This window comes from Ptychodera flava, chromosome 1 (genome assembly GCF_041260155.1).
Source record: "Ptychodera flava strain L36383 chromosome 1, AS_Pfla_20210202, whole genome shotgun sequence".
Lineage (NCBI taxonomy): Eukaryota > Metazoa > Hemichordata > Enteropneusta > Ptychoderidae > Ptychodera > Ptychodera flava.
In genome coordinates, this window is record NC_091928.1 from 57,084,406 (window position 1) to 57,103,859 (window position 19,454).

At 37.1% G+C, this 19,454-nt stretch overlaps 1 long non-coding RNA gene across 1 annotated transcript; it reads left to right on the plus strand.

Annotated features, from left to right (window-relative positions):
- The first annotated feature begins 374 nt into the window (after positions 1–374).
- On the plus strand, positions 375–4,239 carry LOC139141814 (uncharacterized). The gene is made up of 3 exons (XR_011554253.1): positions 375–1,394; positions 1,616–1,853; positions 2,174–4,239. It is a non-coding gene; the product is annotated as an uncharacterized lncRNA (long non-coding RNA).
- Positions 4,240–19,454: the final 15,215 nt, after the last annotated feature.

A 19,454-nucleotide genomic window follows, 5' to 3' on the forward strand; every position in this document is an offset into this window, starting at 1 on the left:
ATCTTTTTGAATCGTTAAGAATCTTTCCTTTCCTTGCACCTTCAACATCCACTAAAGTTAACAGGAGCGCGAACAACATCGACTTAGGTGAGAATGTGCCAAAACCAAATGCATTGCAGACATTTTGACCAAATTAGATTCGTTGATATTGTATAGAAAGCCTACAGATCAATCCTCTTTTTCACAGTTTTCATATCAACGTCGGTAGCCAATATCTCATATCGTCTCTTGGTTAAATTAGTTTCTGTTTCAAGTTTAGCAAAATATGATTTTAGCACAGCAATAAAACACACTGCACAATTAGAAGTACCGCTCTTAATATCAGAGGCTGTTTCAGATTCATGCAATATGATTTTCTCTTTCTTCGATTCCAGATATACTGATGCTTATAGGTATTGCTGTATGGTGCGACAGCTTGAAAATGTCGAGAAATGCACGCCCGAGGCAGATGCTTTTTCATCTTGTGAAGATCTCATGGCGAATCAAGCTTTAAGGTTTTTTGTTTGGATCATAGGCCTGTCAGCTCTGATCGGTAACTTCTTTGTAATCATCAGGCGAATCAAAAAAAGGGATCTAGTAAAGGTTGATTCGTTTTTCATTTGGAATTTGGCTATTTCAGATTTTTGCATGGGTATATACATGTTGATTATTGCAATTACTGATATTTATTACCGTGGCACGTATGTTCAACATGACGAATTTTGGAGGTCATTTGTGCAAGTTTGCTGGGTTTCTTGCAGCTTTATCAAGTGAAGTGTCTGTCTTCACTTTGACTATTATGACACTTGATCGCTTTATGGCCATCTCGTATCCTTTCAGGTTTTTCCACTTCAAGCTGAAATCTGCAATTGTAGTAACGATTGCAGGCTGGGTCATGATTACTTTCATCAGCTTGTTGCCTCTAACTGACATACCTTATTTTGGTGATAATTACTATGGTCGTTCCCCGGTCTGTCTGTCTCTGCATCTGACAAATGAGAGTTCTCCCGGATGGGAATACTCTGTCGTGATTTTCCTTTTCTTGAATCTCTTATCTTTTACTGTAATCTTCGCTTGTTATGTGTTCATGTACATGCAAATACGTCTGGTATCAAAAGCGTCGTCTGTCAATTCAAGAGCGAGACAAAAAGAATCTGTCACCATTGCAAAGAGGATGGCAGTGATAGTATTGACTGATTTCTTCTGCTGGGTTCCAATCTCTGTGATGGTTATTCTTGCCTTGACTGACACAGTCACAATTCCAGGTTCTGTCTATGCATGGAGTGCCGTCTTCATCTTACCTATCAACTCTGCCATGAACCCTTACCTATACACAATATCCCTCATCAAAGCTAAGACATCGTCAAAGTCTACAGACGCATCATCACACGGAAAATCACATTCTCTCGTGCTAGGTATGTCATGTATTTGTCAGAATTTCATACAATTTAAAATACCAGTACTTAACATTTATGAATTATCAGTAATGCTATATAACGCTGACTTAGTTATCAACAACTTCTGTACATCATCTCTCTGAACAGCAAATGTAGCTTTTTTAAATGGTATGTCGTTTTAAGATTGGCTGTTATAGCACGAAAAATATGTCTGACTACAAAATTTGGTTTTCTTCCAGATTCTCTGCCAAAGCAGTCAATGCGTAATAATCAGTACGACCCTGCCTATTTGTCGTTACCACCCCCAGAGCAAAAACGGCTGTCAAGCTACTTGAGATTATTAAATGGTGACATCACTGTTTTGGAAATTACCTGATTGCTGTCGACATTGTTAGATCCCTGACATACTTGCATGAAAAGAAAACCATTCACAACAATGTTTGTAAAGAATCAATCTTAATCGAAACAACTTCTCTGGTGAGTTTACTATCTTTTTTCTGTTGGTGACTCGTTTTATGTTTAATCATTTTCCCATAATTATCTATTAATGATTATCTACATAAACGTTTCATTTAGATTATAGATACATTCTTTTGTCTTTTTATAACGTCATGAGCAATCTATCTTATGACATGCAGTCCTGTTTAAATTCCATTTATTCGATTGGCAAAATAAACGTACTGTTTGTGTATAAGCTCTACACTACAATTTTTTTTTCTGAACATTGACGTTTACAGATTTTTTGAAATCCAAGAGTCTGTGTTAGGTCATATGTTTTTGTTCAATTTCTTCCTTAGGGTACGATTGGCCGAGCTTTACTGAAGGATTCACATCGTTCAAGATACAGTCAAGGTGAAGCAAGCCGATCATATGCAAAGGACATGCTTGACTATGGAGACCTAATTTTAACCCTTCTGAATCGGTCTGTACATGACAATTCATCGGATAATGGTTATTTTTAATTTGCAATGTAATGTGGTATTTGTATAAGACAAGTTATATACCTTGTAGTTTCCAAACTAAACCTTAATAATCCTTATTTCCTTAGGGTAACCGATGAAATTTCAATAGAAGAGTAAATCTAAGTGACAGAAACGTCGTGGCGATAAGTATGAAAAGTATATGTTCTTTATCCGGGTACATAAACAGCAAAACAAGAAACCATGTAAACATATTAAATAGATTCCCTTCCTGCACATTGAAATTTTCGAAACATTTTAATCAAGATTACAAGGGATAACGAGCAGAATCTTTGAAATTTATCTGCAATATGTACAATATGATATCCAAAAGTCATGCAGAGAAAAGGCTATAAAATCCAGTTAATTATTGGCGATTGCACTCTGAATAGTGAAGCTCAATCAAGTCAAAATGTAATCAAAATGTAATCAAGTTATGGCAGTATTATTTCACATTTTGTGTTTGTTATTCCTTAAGATTGTTGACAAAGAAATTCACAATATTGATATAAATATTCATTTGTCGCTCTTTATAATTATTTATATCAGAAGCAATGTTATCAATCGTTTTATGAGAACTGTAAACTTTAAGGTTTTTATTTCAAATGATAGATTGATATTCATAAGTGAGTGGTTATACATACTTATTATATTCTAGAACGTTTGAGATTTTGACGTTTTACTACTGTACTTGCAGGTATTAATTATTACAAAACGTTAGGTGTGCATGCGTTCGGTAATGCATAATTCATTGTGAATTTAGAAAAAATTGTCAGGAAAAGAAGTAGAGGAAGGGTATGTATCTTACAAGTTAAATTCATATCCAAACAGAAGGAAAGCGGCCAAGAAAACAGTTTTCATGACAAAGGTGACAGAGTAGATAACGTGTTGATGGCTTTAAAGATGAGCATTTTTTAGTTTTACGACGGTAATTAAGAAATTTGATGTTTTAATATTTTATGTTTGTGTGTTCTTTAGAGAAGTATTTGTGTGTTACTAACGATATTTAATTTACTTGGCAGTGTCAACTAGTTTTGACATTTTATGAAAGCACAATTGTTTTGTTTCACATAAATGTGGGATTTGGTTATTTATGCCTGTCTAGTTTTTAATGTTTGTCAGGTTGCGACAAGGCTATCATATGTAGCCATTTCACATTTTATGTCGGTGTAAATACTACATGCTGACATGATAATTGCCCTTAGACAGATACTACATATAGCTAAAAGGCATTCATTTTCTTGGCTTAATGTACAACTTGACGTGCTAGGTCAGAAACAAGAGTGGCACCAGAGAATCTAGGTCATATTCAGAACTGCTTGTTGGTAATTGAACAACACAAGTATATTTATTTATCTATGTGATTGTAATAGCTTCTAAGTGTCCTTATCTCCACAATAAGTTGAATAGTTACAGCAACTTGTCAGTAAATACCCTTTCTAAGTCTAGATTGTCATCTGATGTTATCTGGATGTCATACAACACACAATATTATCATTAAAACTTGTTTATTTTCGAGATTATCATCAGGCAGTGCTAATGTGCACTTTATTGTAAGGATTTTGCAAAGTTTTCGTAAGTTCGTTCGTGTAAAAATTGAGGAAGATACAATAATTAGAGGAGTATATTGTACTTTGTTTTAGGACCGTCCTGAATGGCCCTCCTGCGTGATGGCAAGGCTCTGTTATGTTCCGAGAATTGACTTATTGACAATACTGAGAACATGTAAATTTTCCAGAGTTTACGCTGTCTCTTGAGACAGCAAGCAGAGTGTCACTGGTATGTGATTGCTTGTGGTAGGATGATTTGCATAGTCATTGTAAGCGATGTTTTTTTGTAACTGATATTTGCACAATCACTATTAATCTTGATGAAATAAAGCTGCACTATGTTGCATTAAAATCAAATTCAGTATTTGTGACTTCTTTGACATACGAATTTGCAATTGTAAATTAAAGCTACATCCAAATGTCGCTATTCAATTTATAGCATGATATCATGTAACAGCTAGTAAGGTATACAATTTTTTAACACCTTGTGATCTTCTGCCTGTGTTGATTTTCAAGGTGTTTGAAACCTCAGAAATATGATTAATCTACACATGAAATAACTCATAACTCATTGATTTGGATCAATAGGAAAAATCAACATATTCAATAATATGTTTGTTTGTTGCTCACTTTCAATAAATTACACTCCATGCAATTGTTTGTAATCATTAAGGTTATTTTAAGGTAGAATGCTCTTGAGGGACATTTACTTAGATTCTCAAATTTTTACAATTCTTTTCTTTCGTATCACTTGTGAGGGATCAGAGCTCTTGGAGTCAGAAATATTTTCGCCGTCTAACTTTTCCGAAAATCGAACGTTATAGTTTCCTCACAAAGTTGACAAGGGATGGTAGCTCTTTTGAATTTCAAATATCCGTGAAGGTAGGGCGGTTTGTTTCTCTATCGCCAAACTTTTACGACGGCCCCTGATTTTATTCTTGATTTCGAAAGTGAATGCATGAAAGTTTCATTGACGAGAGTTTTAGCACAATCTGAGTCTTTCACTTTCAAGGCGCATATTCTAACTGATAGTCCTGTCTACAAGTGCAAAGTGTATTGACGTCATTAAAGTTCACAACGTTACTGTTCAACAGTTCTTAAACTCTGTTGAAGTCTTTATAAATTTGGTCACCTTTTTCCTGTTGCCTTTCTATTTCGCTAGAAAATTACTGAATTAATTACTCGAAAAGCATCTTCCATGAGCACCCTTGACAGGCCAACGGCACTTTGGTATCTGAAAATCAACACACAACAAAATGATGTTATTGTCATTTGTTAGGTGATTTCATTACATCCCCATTCATCCGTAACAAAATTGTAACATAACTTGTTGAAGAGTTTTTACGATTTGGAATCTTGGAAAGTGCTTCTTGATGACTCGGAAAATGTTTTAATATCAGATGTTACGTTTGTTTCAACGCTTTGGCTAAAGGATTGCTCAAGCTTGGTAATGTTTCTTTACTTCTTCCATCTGTCATAGCCCACAATAACTATTGATATATAAAATAGGGTCATCAAAAATCAGGTGGCACACCAGTCATTTACTTCCATTTCCTCACCCCATACAGAAAGTTTAAATGAAACAAGTCTTGATTTCTATTTAAATCAGAGCCTAGGAGTAAACCATTGCCAATTGGAGAGGTATGAGTTCTTCGATGGTACTTACGTATAGCACCTTTCTTTGCGTCTGTCGCCCTGTTTAAGTGAATCAGATGTATTCATTGCTTTGATAGAGTTTGTGTGCAATGCGTGATGGTGACCGAAAGAGCGTGGGTGTTTCATGAACACTACAACGTGTTGAGGGGTCACTTCTAGAAAAATGTAACAACTTAGTTCGGTTATTAACCGCTCTTCTATGAGACAGGGATTTAGCCAACTATTTCTCTCTGTTGCTTCCCCACTAGGGACTGGATGCCGAGTGTTGTGAGTTCAACCCGATTGAAAACACCGTATTTCATTGTTTGTGTTACAATTATAGAATGCTTATAACACATTTATTGAATAAGAATTCCTCATTTTGAAATAATTAATGATACGTAAAGGCCTAATTTTTCGTACTTCATTGTCTACATGACTTTTAGAAACAATTAAAAAGTTTCAAAGAGAGGTCCTGTCAACCCAATAGAAAATGTACCCTTCATTTCTTCGTACAGTGAGGTAACAAGCCGAGCGGACGGGACTTTAGCACCCCGTTTATCCGATTGTCAAAGCCTTGCCAATCTTGACACTCGCACCCTTTTCCAATCAGCGTCTACTCTAAGAGCAGCATTATGCCACAAATTCAACTGTAACAATATTTTCGTATTTTGCCTTATATTAACAGACGTGCATTTGCTCCATTCCTGCCGACGATCGCGTTCCTTGTGACCCAGTTGACTTTATTTTACGTTTATGTAGACACTGAGGTGAGTTTAATCTGCATAGTTTGCCAACTCGCTTTTTAGACCAAAAATTACAAGTTTTAAAGGTTGCGTTTGTTCCAAATCAAGTATTCTTAGCTACCCAATTGACAAGTAATAACATTATATTATTGTTAAAATATGTATATTACAAACAGCTTATTCGACAATATTCTTCAGACATATAGCTGACAATTACCATCTCAAATATATTGAAATATATCCTAGTGTAAGGAAAATTGTATCTTTATTCTGGCAATATTGCTAGCCTTTTTATCTGTCATGACGCTACCGAAAAGCGACATTTTTGCTAATATTGCTCGCAATGTAACGGTATCGGAGAAGCTTAGTTGTCGTGCAGATGGGAAACTAATCGAACTTTTCACATTTGCCTAAGATCACTCGGTGTTAGCGGTCCTAGGTCGGCTACATGCATCGCATGCTGCACGTATGCGATATTTCACAAACCATTTCGACTAATTCTTTGACATCAGCAAATTACAGGGTGATATCTCCGCAGACGTAAGTTGTGGAATTGTGTTTTTACAAGTCAAGGAAAATCTGCGTCTTCACCACTGTTTGTTCGTGGTAAGAGTATTTCGTGCGCTTTCGCATTATTGGGCATGTTGTTTCTAAAATTGTGGCCAAGCATGATAGTGAGCGTCTGAAGTAGTGACAGTCTTGGCCACAGGTGATTGCATCGTTGTTTCGATAGTCGATCGAAGGCCCGGGATCGATGTGTGACGCCAAAGGTTGAACATCAGTTGTACGAGGTTCGGCGTTCGGCCTTACACTTCGATCCCAGGCCTTGACTATTCAAGCAATGCAGGTAATAAACTGTGGTTCTCAGCCACTATTATAGCAATTGAACATTTGCCTATGGCACTGAGAAAATTGGCAAATACCAAAAGATCTCCGAATCACACCACGATGTTGAGTACAAAGTCGGCCATTTTGAATGATTGATAACACAAACCTACTTTTCGCCCTCACTCCGCAGACTGACATGGCCATGAACACCCGTGTTCGGTCACGTCATCTATGACCTATCCATGAGTGCAAAACACAAGCGCATGAATTCTTTTCAAATAGTCCCCATCGTTCTTTCCCAACATTAAAGGTATACTGTCACCTGTTCCAATTTTTCCGCAGTTACCATGGAAGAAAAAAATCTAACCAATCACAGATTTTAAGCGGGTGGCCGCCTTTTAAAAAACAGCGCCCTCACATGGGCATTTTGAATACCAAGGAACGCCCCTTTTACCATATATGGACATATTTAGATTACAGGTGACTGTATACCTTTAAAGTGAGATATCATCCCTATAAGTTTGTCCATAGAAAGCTTGGTCTATACATATGATAGATATATAATCCCCTGTATACCCTACTCCTGTAGCTGTGGCGCAGACTCATGATTACCTGTGACATCGCTGCTACACAGGGAATCACTGGCCCTCGACGCAGTACCACTCGTTCACAATGCGAGAGATTATATATTAATATTGACAGAAAACTTTGCAGAAATTATAAACTTCTGTATGTTTGCACGCTAGTGAGGCACTTTTCAGAATTGATGTGTAATTCTATGGCTGTCAAATGTTAGATATACATAGTGAGTAAACTATACTTGGATTTGACCTTGGTTGAACTTCTGTCCCAATAGCGAGTAAAGTACTGATATTTCTTGCTGCAGTTTACGTATTATGTGTGCGTTTTAACCATAATTTGATATTATTTAGAAACAGTTGCTGTTTGCTTAACATGGGGAGTTCGGTGCTCTGCTCAGATAATTGCAATGTAACCTTTTATTATTGTACAACTCCCTATTAATAATTCACAATCTCTCGGTCATATTTGTAATTAAAATTTTTTCCTGAGAAAATGGTGGATTCTACATTCGTTTTTTTTGAATAGTTGACTGTATTGAGTCATACGGTGATACGATTCGTTGAATCCATAAAGTAATATTTTTCTTTCTGTTTCCGATTAAAATGTGTCAAACCATTTCTAAAAGTGAAATAAGCTATCACACAAACACATTGCTGGCACACTTAATTTCCAGCTTAGTTCGTTCAACCTGACACTTGTTGGCTATAATGCTTAGTACATATGATTAATTTAAGTTGTTACACATTATAGCCTGCACAGTATTGTTTCTGTTGTGTCTTCACCTAAACAATTAGACACTGTTTGACATTTGACGCTGCTTTAATTCACTGTATATTTTGTTTACTTAAATTGAAATATATTAGGAAAACCCGGCACTGTTAACTTGCATCCGGAAATTTTGCTGATATAAAACTTAGGCTTCATGCATGATTAACTTAACTTGTAGGCGTATTATTTTAATTCCCCAACAAAAGAGATACGAAATGGGTCTTCTACAGTAAATATGACTTTTTATTCATCACCGAAACACCCACGACAGGAAATTAAAAGCAAATACATCAGCAGTACAACAAATTTAATCTGAATACAGTGTGTGAAGGCCCAAGCGGTTGCTACAGTTTCTGGGTGGTATTAATGCCGTTTGTTATTCGGAACAATACTTCTGCGAGAAACGTACTTGAAGACAAAATTTATCTTTAGAAAAAGCTGTTGACGTTGATCGCCTCTGAAGGCTATGCATGCGCATGCTTGAAAAACTCTGCATCAGTTCATGGATATTATCAGAGATTATAGAAGTACGGGTATAATTTAGTTTTTCGTCACTTTGAAAACGACACTACTTCAGCTACAGGAATTTTGAACACAGCCAGGATAGCACTGAGGGGGTTTCTTACATAGGGAACGCACCTAACATTTCTGACAAGGTAACATTTAGTTGATTTGTAAAATCCCAAAACAACGCTGTCAAACCATTCATTATCTGCACAAAACAATTCAAAATCAGATTGAAATAAAAAATAACAACAAATTCTAAAAGGAAAGAGTACAACTTGCAAAGTCTTTTCCCGTTATGTCCACGACATAGCCGTTTCAGCTAGTCTTCCATAGACGCATAACGCAGTGACCGTAAAATGAACTCCCCAAGAGCATTTCTTTCCAATCAGTCGATTAATTTTACTGTCATTACTAGTCATAGAAAGTAATAATTTAAGCAGACGGCATTTATCGTTACACGTTTGACATGTAGATATGTTAAATTGGGTGTGTGCCAGTAGATCATTGCTTATACAAGTGATACCGTTCGAACATCGTGGCTACAAAGCAAAGGCGTGACGCTGAGGGTAACATGACAGAAATTCTTCTCTGGACAGCTCTATGTTGTTGTTTTCTAACGTATAATGTTCTTTCTTATAACGGTAAGTTGTTTTTCTTAAATATAAGACATATGGGTACTCTTTGAGGTGCTTGCACTCTCATCTTTGACATGCGTGTGCAGAGACAGACAGACAGACAGAGAGATACAAGCACAGACAGAAAGACACAGACAGAGAGACAAAGACAGAGGGCGCGAGTCTGTAGCCAAACAGTTTGTTGTGATCTACATGTATGGGACTTCGATCTCACCTTGTCAGGTAAAGTGGACACTAATTATCCATTCAACTTCACCCATCCATTTTTGAAGTTGGTTTCAATACCGAACAGTGGAGGTTATTTTTACGCAAGAATCATCATCTGCAAGTAAAAGAAAAACATATTACCGAACAAACAAATCGTTACTCATTCAATAGCTTAGAGCCGTCACATGTTTCTTACAAGAAATTACAAACTTAAAGCCTTAATCGGCAGGTTGACGAGAACAAATAAACCGATTATGTTTACAAAGCGTAACCACGACGCTACCACGCATATACACAGGGTTTATTGCTGATCAGTATTAGTGGCCGTGTTCAAAATTAGCTGTCAATAAAAAATTGAGATCTGACATATCGAGTACATATCAAGTACACTTATGAAAAACAAAGCCTAACAATTCAATGTTCTATGACTTAGTTCATTTGTAATGACACAAGAACATGTTGGATGACGAATTCAATTCATAAGTCATTACTCCTCAACTTAAGACATTTTCCAACCTTTTGCTCTGCAATTAGTTTATTTTCAAGGTATTCTCTTTTAATGTTATCAATACCAAAGTTTGAATGCAACTCAGGTTTCCATACGGTTGCTCTTGGCCTGTAAAGACGAAAAAGGGATGAAAGCTTGCATGTTTTAGAAATGATCAGTATTCAGCTTGAAAATGACGTAAAACTTCCTATACTTGTAGCTATATTGATTGCCACGCCACGAATTGCCAAGACTATTTGACCGGCCAACTGAGATGTTAATGTTATGCAGGAAATTATATAACAATGATAGGTGGATTGACGTAGATATTTATGGATGAATATTGACAACATGTCGACATCGCCGCGCCGCACTACCAGACTTTCCTTATTAAATGCGAGATTGTACGTCAATATAATGTATACATGCCTTACCCCAGCTTTCTTTCCCCTTCATTTCTCACTTAATGGTAAATAATAGAAAATAAAAGTCAATAAAACAAATACTATATTTGCATAATCGCCATACAGGCCAATTGTGGAGTGACCGTACATTGGCCTACCACTCTGTCTTTCGAGTTAGTTACAATGCAGTACTTACTATTCGAAGTACGCCTTGAATGATTCATAGGGAGTAAGGCATATAATACTGAAGTTACAGGAAGGTAAATCAGTTCTTTCTTAACCATTGATTTATGCGGTATATTTAAATAACGCATTGAAAATGTTGATAAAATAGGGCGAATACGATCAATAAATGGGGACGCGACATAACTAGACGATGGAACAATGATGGAAGTTTCTACATAATTGTACAATGGAGAGATAAGTACATTTACATCCATAATTTTTTTTTTGTAGATTATTTGATAAACCAATATCTCAGTGCTCTCTTAAGAAGATGTTTGTGTATTTGGCTCGATTTATCCTTTTATTTTTGCCGATACCTAGGCTGATGACCTATGCGATACCCAAAGAAATTGAACTTCCTGTTACTCAAGTTTTTTTACGGTCAGTCTTTGTTTCTTTATCAGCAAGTCAGAGTCTTTTGACAATAATTCGTACATCTACTCTGTTCCCTGAAGCCTTACCACTGAGCAATGTAAAGGCAAAGACAATAGTGAAGGCGTTCGTCAAATTTGAGAGGGTTATGTAAAACCTGTTGATGCTAAAATCAGTGTCATTTCAAGTTTTTCCATGCCAAATTGCGCTTTCTCGGTATGGCTGGTTCCTACATAAAATCCTGTCCAAATTTCTCTACAATTACTGAGCCTTTGACTAACTTACTTAAGTGAGAGTAAAGTTTGGTCAGAACAATGCCAACAGGCATTTGATACAGTAAAAGCCATACTGCAAAGTGCTCCAGTCTTGTCTGCACCAGATTTCAGTTTGCCATTCAAATTAGCTGTAGATGCTAGTGATACGGCTGATGGTGCTTTTTTATTGCAAGAGCATAGTCATGGGATAGATCATCCTGTTTGCTATTTTCACGCAAATTTAACAAACCTTAGAGAAAGATGCTATTGCAATAGAGTTTTTATTTTCATATTAGCTGTACAGCATGTCGAAGTTTATGTTGCTTATATTACGCTGACTCAGTCGGGACTAGCCAGACTAATGGAGACTCAGCCCTTTCGCCTTCAGCTTCAGCAGCACAGCCCAAAAAGTTTGTGTCATACGATATCCCAACAAACCTAGTGGACCTTATCAGTACCCCTCTGGTGGATTTTCCACAAAATCTCTCATCATATTTGCCTCACAGCTTATTTTAAGATCAGCGATACGTTTTTCAAGCTGCAGAATTTTCGTACCTACTTGCTAAATCCCTGGCCACATCTCACGCAAATACCCCAGCACCTGAAACTGACCCAACACCAAACTTTAATAACATTTGGCAATGAGCTAAGGCGTATTATCAACAGCGACATATGTAACTGTAGTTATAGCGCCAAGGGCACCTTGGTCTGTTCTACAATAATGGGTTTGAAATATAAAACAAAACCTTCAACTTGTGACGGGTATGAATCAAATGACAGACAGTTGCAAAATGGCGTTCATAAAAGATGTGACACTTCTCATCGATTGCTAAACACCGCAACGAGTTTGACCGACTACCGGCAGACGATTCCCTCAAAGCAACAAAGATAGCCCGGGTTGGAGTTGCCATTAGAAAGATTAATGAGATTTTTCGTGTTGCCCTCTATGGCACTGACACTGAACACATTTAGGTAGGACTCCATAAAAAGAGGGTCGATATCAGCACAATTACCCTCAAGCGAATCATCCTGCTGGACGTCAAATACACCCCACAATAACTAAACCATGATGTAGTCATAAATATTCTGTTTCCATATTTTAAATAAGCACTGGCATTGAGACACCTTCTGTGGGTTCATAGAATTTCTCTCTCTCTCTCGGACATCAAAAACGTCAAGGGCGTGGAGAGGACAAAGAGAAAAAAGAACTATGGGAAGGCCTTCAACCTTATTTATGAAGAATATATTGGGGTAGGGCCTTGAGGTCGGAGGTGCCTCGCAAGTCTGGTGCAGGCATAAAATACCGGTATTTCCTTGTCCTCAGGGCACCACAGTAGAGAACATCTTGACGTTCGTTACTTACCTTATATGTGTTCTGGGCAGCTTGGAAGCAAAACGCATGATGTCTAATACTTTGTTCTCTACGAAGATGCACGTTCCATGAAATAAATATAAGCTTTAGGGACTGGTCAGTTTCTTCAGCCTGGGGGGGGGGGCGGTGGATTCATGGGGGGGGGGGTCACCCTGTTTTTGACTTTGGTGATAGGGGGGGGTCACCATGTTTTTGAAATACCCAATGGGAGGGGGGGTCAGTGTGTTTTTGAATTTTGACATAGGCTCATCATTGCCTAAAATGCTAGTGTCAGCCACAAATTTCATCATTCAGTTGTATTTTTCGGCACGCCCTTCGGGCGCTTAACTTTAATAATCAGTCATATTTTTCAGCACGCCCAACTTTAACATATCAAGCATACATACATCAGAGATATCTGTATGTTCAATATTTTCAGCGTGCTCTTCAAGCTCATTACTTTAGTATATCAGACATTTTTCAGCATGCCCATCAGGTGCATGACTTTAATATACAAGGCATATATCAAAGATATCAGGATGTTTCATATTTTTCGGCGCGCCCTTCGGGCGCCATACTTTAATAAATCAGAGATATCTTGATGTTTGCAAAGTGAAAGTGTACATTATAAATCTGCATTTCATATGAAAAGGATGACAAATACCTGATACTTTTCTGTTCTCTCTATGAGAATTCAGTATGAGAAAGCAACATGCACAAATATTTCACAATATACATTTGATACAGTGACTTATTTTAGAAATAGAAAAATGACAAGATATCTTTCCTTCTCATTGATGCAATTATTTTCCTTTGTGTCACAGATTTTCTGTAGAAAGATGTTTTTTATGAACAAAATAACATTAAAAAGGCAGTTTTTGTCATTATTAGCTGTGCTATTATGGTTTCAATGGTACAAGAAAAGTCCTCTCAGACACTGTACACATCAGATTTGGCTAAAAAAGCTCTCTATGGCTCCTCAGGAGATTTAATTGGATGGTTGGCAAGTCTTAATACCCATCAAAGTTTTTGATTCACTGCTTTTTCCTCTTTGATATTAATGATTGACATCCATTTCTGTACAACAGTTCCGGACATCTGGTTAAGCATAGAAAGTGTGAAATTCAAAATAAAGCTCATTCAAAATGTACTGTATTCAAACTTTAAGATTGACACTTTGAAATTCCTATCTTACAACTGACATGTTAAAAATTTCATTAAAACATAGAATGACTATTTAAAATATAAATATATATGTAAAATGTAAAATATAATATATATATATATATATATATATATATTATATATATAATATATATATATATATATATATATATATATATAATGTATGTCCACCTTTTGTTTTACCTATGTCGCGCGCCGGGGGGGGGGGTCACCCTGTTTTCGAATTTGGAATAGGGGGGTCACCCTGTTTTCAAAATTTGGAATAAGGGGGGTCAGCCACTTTTTGACGTCGGCAAAAAAATAATCCACCGCCCCCCCCCCCAGCCGAAGAAACTGTCCAGTCCCTTAACAGTCCTCACCTAGAGCAAGGTGGCCGAGCTCTTCAACTGGCCACGTGTGCCTATGGAGTCCTTTCAAAACTCTTCCAGCACCTTTACCAGCTGAGGGATGATAGCACTGTTTTAGCCACACAAATCAATAATAACGATATATATGTGGTCCAATTTTGATATATTGTAGTCTAATTTTGATATGCTGACTTATTCACTTTGTTAACAGACAAACAAAACATGCTCACATGCCAGCTAGTCAGTGTAACGCCGGGATCGAGAACATACGAAGGGTGTACGCAACTCACGGCTAACATTGCCGGCCAACTTCAAGTACATCACGATTGACAGTGGTTAGGCCTTAGCAGTGCCCATCAGGCTCATACTGCCCCTTCAGGTGAGGGGAACCTATCCACAACCTTACTCAAAGTATTTTCTGGCTTATTTTTGATGTTACGGTTTTTTGCTACTAATCGATAAAAAACGCCAAAATGACACAGAACTGCCAAAAATGCAAATAGGTGAGCTGTGTACTCATAGCTGAGGGGAACAACTGAATTCACAGTAGTAATTTTCTCGATTCTCCTGCAATAGGCCTAAATTCACACTTACGTGTAGTTCGATACATAGCGGCCGCCACATGCTATACATAGAAAATGCATAGCACGCGGCGGTCGCTATATATCGAACCACACGTAACTGAGCGTAACCCAAGACAGTCACAGTAGTACACAATTATAAACCAGTCTCGTTTATATGAGGGGCTGTGTATACACTAATCTTTTTGATTTCATAAACCAGAATTCAGATCTTTCTGTTCAAGTGATGAAGTTTCTCTTACATGTAACACTCAACGAACAAGACTCAAATTCTATGATGATCGTTCTTTCTTGTATGTCGCTGTAGTAGCAGCCATAGCTCTCGTACGTTGCGAAAGAAAAAAATAACTTTGTGTATTGCAATACGGCAGTTTGGTAACTGAGGTCAGCTCGAGTTATACTACTGGGGGTGTTCGTGATAAGTGGAAACGCGTTTCTGTCCAATCACTAGCCATGCTTGGTTTAGGCGTTAAATTTTAAATTCATTGTTATCAGTGCGTACATATTGACATACACACCCACTAGCTTATTAAGTTGGCATAAGCTATCACAGAAATGAGTATGGGGGAAAAGCTGTCATGTGGGGGAGTTCAATTTTTGCCATTTTCGGTCAAAAAATTTGATTCTCAAAAGCCGGCTCTGATAGCTTTGGTTGACATGTTCTTAGGGATGATGTTAAGGGACTGGTCAGTTTCTTCAGCCTGGGGGGGGCGGTGGATTCATGGGGGGGGGGTCACCCTGTTTTTGACTTTGGTGATAGGGGGGGTCACCATGTTTTTGAAATGCCCAATAGGGGGGTCAGTGTGTTTTTGAATTTTGACACAGGCTCATCATTGCCTAAAATGCTAGTGTCAGCCACAAATTTCATCATTCAGTTGTATTTTTGGCGCGCCCTTCGGGCGCTTAACTTTAATAATCAGTCATATTTTCAGCACGCCCAACTTTAACATATCAAGCATACATACATCAGAGATATCTGTATGTTCAATATTTTTCAGCGTGCTCTTCAAGCTCATTACTTTTATATATCAGACATTTTTCAGCATGCCCTTCAGGTGCATGACTTTAATATACAAGGCATATATATCGGAGATATCAGGATGTTTCATATTTTCGGCGCGCCCTTCGGGCGCCATACTTTAATATTTCAGAGATATCTTGATGTTTGCTAAGTGAAAGTGTACCATTATGAAATCTGCATTTCATATGAAAAGGATGACAAATTCCTGATACTTTTCTGTTCTCTCTATGAGAATTCAGTATGAGAAAGCAACATGCACAAATATTTCACAATATATATTTGATACAGTGACTTATTTTAGAAATAGAAAAATGACAAGATATCTTTCCTTCTCATTGATGCAATTATTTCCTTTGTGTCACTGGTTTTCTGTAGAAAGATGCTTTTTTATGAACAAAATAACAGTTAAAAAAGGCAGTTTTTGTCATTATTACCTGTGCATTATGGTTTCAATGTTACAATAAAAGGTCCTCTCAGACACTGTACACATCAGATTTGGCTAAAAAAGCTCTCTATGGCTCCTCAGGAGATTTAATTGGATGGTTGGCAAGTCTTAACACCCATAAAAGTTTTTGATTTACTGCTTTTTCCTCTTTGATATTAATGATTGACATCCATTTCTGTACAACAGTTCAGGACATCTGGTTAAGCATAGAAAGTGTGACATACATTCACAGCTCATTCAAAATACAGCTCATTCAAAATGTACTGTATTCAAACTTTAAGATTACATTTTGAAATTCCTATCTAACAACTGACATGTCAACAATTTCATTAAAACATAGAATGACTATTTAAAATATAAATATATGTAAAATGTAAAATATATATATATATATATATATATATATATAATATATTATATATATATATATATATATATATATATATATATATATATATATATATATATATATAATTTATGTCCACCTTTTGTTTTTACCTATGTCGCGCGCCGGGGGGGTCACCCTGTTTTCAAAATTTGGAATAGGGGGGGTCAACCAGTTTTGACGTCGGCAAAAAATAATCCACCGCCCCCCCCCCCCAGGCTGAAGAAACTGACCAGTCCCTAATGTGATATGTTCAAATTATGATGAAATCTTTGTACCTCATTTCATACGAGTGAAGCTGGACGTTGAAGCATTGTTCCACTACTATCAGGAGCCACTTTGCGACCTCCATCTTGAGTGCTTTAATCTCGCACATTCTCCATTTTAGCTCCTCCTTGTGTTTCTGCTACCAAGCCTTTACTTTCATTCTCGTGTACCCGCAGGTCTTGCAGATTTTGAAAAATTGTTCCAGACCCCTCCTTCACACTGTAGGCACGCCCTTGTGCCACTTCCTTTCAGCAGGATTTCTTAGTGGATCACGAAATACTGGTATATATACAGCTCCTGCTGCACTTTTCAAAGGGTCCTCTCATCAACCATTTGCATTTGTTATGTCTGTTCATCCTGTTCATGATCATATCACCCAACTCTCTAACAGTAAATTCATTTTTTCTATTGCCTTTAGGAAGCGCGCTCAATTTGAATATATTTTGGTAATGCCACCGCTAGCTGGATGTGATTCGGGGTAAAAGCTACCACAATTATTCGGGGGAATGGTAGATGGGAAGCTTTATTTAGCATATTGCAGCCCCTGGTCTCTGAGTTCCCCTAGTTGTGATAAATGGGTCTGAGAGGTCCCTGCCCTATTCCCCAACCCCGATGCCTATCTTGATGCTTTACGGCTGCAACCTACTTTACACTCGTCCCAGCACTAACATAACGCTGGAAGGCTTAATTTGGTAATTAACAAAACCTGTTCAGCAGCTTCATTCAGGGAATAATTGCCCAGAAGGGGTCAGAACAGACTCAACTCCTTTTTTCAAAATCCGGTTATGCAATAACATTGAAATGAAACATCTCCAAGCTACTCTTATAGCTGGGGGCTTAGACCAAGAAAGGATCTTTCACTAATCGAACGTGAAAAACGAACGGACTCGTCGTGTTTCCAAGCATGCTATTGGTCGGCTTTCGTCACATTTGCATGTCTCATCGCAAATTCTGCAACCCAGTTGGACAGTAGCCTAATTAATTAGTAACCGTCAGTTCATTCCGTCGTCTTTCGTCGTATTCGGGTACTGCTTTGTGTCACGGACAATACAAGGGACAGAATAGTCGCTCAAAGGGACCATTCATTGCTGCCGTTGACGGGGGGGGGGGGGGTTCTCAAATAATCATTTAGGGGTTATATATCTTGAACCTTGGATTGGTGATGAGATTTCCAGATGATAGGGTTCACATCCTGAGTAGCACGACTTCTATAGGTCAGGACGTAAACCACTTGTTTGTACTGATACACAATACTGAGTACACGCACAATGTATGGCAAAGTATAGATGGTTTTTATTCACTTATATTAAGTAACAAGGCAAACGAAACTGGATGATTGAAAAAAATGTTGCTGGATTTTCTCAAGCGTGGTCTTCGTACTACGTTGATGTGGCGTTGAGCGGGAAAGGCACACACATGAGCAACCAAAGGCATGGACCAATGGGGTTGGCGATACAGATCTTTGTGGCTTCATAGGTCTTGAAATATGATATTACGTGTTCGACGTTGATGCGACACCGATTAAATTCACGATATTATGCGATACGCCAAATTCTCGCAGGAAACTTTGTCATAGCGGATACTTGTTAACCTATCCATTATTAGCAAATAATGTGTATCATTCGAAATATCCACTGTCATTCCAGAGCCGATGCCCAGCAACAACTGAAATTGTCCCTCGCTATTTAAATCACACAATAAATCAAGACTTGTTACATAATATTTCCCCATAAATTTGAATTAAATTGAATTGAAAAGGGAAACGCGAATTTGGAATATATAATATATATATATATATATATATATATATATATATAATATATATATATATATATATATATAATATATATATATATATATATATATTACACAAATTCGCGTTTCCCTTTTCAATTCAATTCAATTCAAATTTATGAGGGAATATAATATAACAAGTCTTGATTTTTGTGTGATTTAATATATATATATATATATATATATATATATATAATATATATATATATATATATATATATATATATATATATATATATATATATATATATTATATATATATATATATATATATATATAATTCACCGGCAGGTCTTCAGGAGTCTAACAATTGCAGCAATGAAATTAATGGTACAGTCGTGTGTGAACAATTATGCCACAGCGCCAGTGGTTCGATTCGATGCGCTTGTAAGAGAGGGTTTCGACTAATGCCGACAGACGGACCTGCAGTGTTGGTAAGTAACTTGTAGTATTGTTATTCAGATTTCAGTTTAAAAAATAATGTTATTGTCGTCATATTGAGTCTCATTGAGTCTCATTGCAACATTTACTGATCGATTGTTT